Below are 1,383 nucleotides of genomic sequence, written 5' to 3'. Positions count from 1 at the left end.
TGTCCTGCTTTGAAATCATGCAGCTCTGTGATCTCAGACTTACAAGGTGTTTTTTTTTTAATTCAAAATATTTTAACATTTACTTGTACATATTTGTGGGGTACAGCGTGTTGTTTAAATACATGCACATACTGCACATTGATTCACTTAGGGTAGATAGCACAGTTTTGTACCTGTTAGTCCACCACTTCTCTTCCCCCCACCACCCAGGCCTCTGGTAACCATTACTCTACTCTCTACTTCTCTGAGAAACACTTTTTTCCCCCTTTTTTTCTTTTCTTTTTTTTTTTTTCTTTTTGTCTTTTTTCATGTCCGGCAACGGATCACAACCCTCAGTGTCGCGCCTGTACCGGACCGGGACCAGCAACGGGATCGCAACCCTTGGTGTTGCGCCCGCACCTCGCTCAGCCAGTGAGCGGGAACCGGTCTGCATGTGGGATCCAAACCCTCGGCGGGAGCGCCGCCGCACTCCCAAGCGGCGCACTGTAGCAGTGCGCCACCAGGCCGGCCCCCTTTTTTTCTTTTTTGAGATATCATCTCACCCCAGTTAGACTGTCCATTATTAAAAAGCCCAAGAGTAGCAAGTGCTGGGGAGGATGCAGGGAAAGGGGAACTCTTTTACACTGTTGGTGGGATTGTAAATTAGTACAGCCATTATGGAAAACAGTATGCAAGTTCCTCAAACAACTACAAATAGAACTACCATATGATCTGGCAATCCCACTTCTGGGTATATATCCAAGGAAATAGAAATTATCATGTTGAAGGGATATCTACACTCCCATGTTCATTGCAGCTCTATTTACAGTAGCCAAGATATGGAACCAACCTAAGTGTCCATCGATGGATGACTGCATAAGGAAAATGTGGTATATATACACAATGGAATACTACTCAGCCATAAAAAAGAATGAAATTCTGCCATTTGCAGCAATATGGATGAGTATGGAGAAAATTGTGTTAAGTGAAATAAGCCAGACAAGGAAAGAGAAATACTGCGTGTTCTCATTTATAACTGGGTAGAGGAAGGAAGGAAGGAAAGAAAAGAGCAAAACAATATGTTGAACTTTCAGAAGGGGAAAACAAACCTAAGGATACTAGAGATGGGGGAGGAGGCAGGAGAGGGATTGGGGAGGGATAGGTTGGGTAAAGGGCATAAAGAAAAAATCATGATTTGTAGTAATAATGTGCTTATAATAAATTTTAAAAAAAGATTCCACATATGAGTGATATCGTGCAGTACTTGTCTTTCTGTGCCTGACTTATTTCACTTAACATGATCATTTCTAGTTCCATCCATGTTTCTGCAAATGACAGGATATCATTTTTTTACAGCTGAGTAATATTCCACTGACTATATATATATATATATATATATATATA

Source organism: Galeopterus variegatus, unplaced genomic scaffold (genome assembly GCF_000696425.1).
Source record: "Galeopterus variegatus unplaced genomic scaffold, G_variegatus-3.0.2 Scaffold5001, whole genome shotgun sequence".
NCBI classification, from domain to species: domain Eukaryota; kingdom Metazoa; phylum Chordata; class Mammalia; order Dermoptera; family Cynocephalidae; genus Galeopterus; species Galeopterus variegatus.
Note: the sequence above shows the minus strand (reverse complement) of the source record.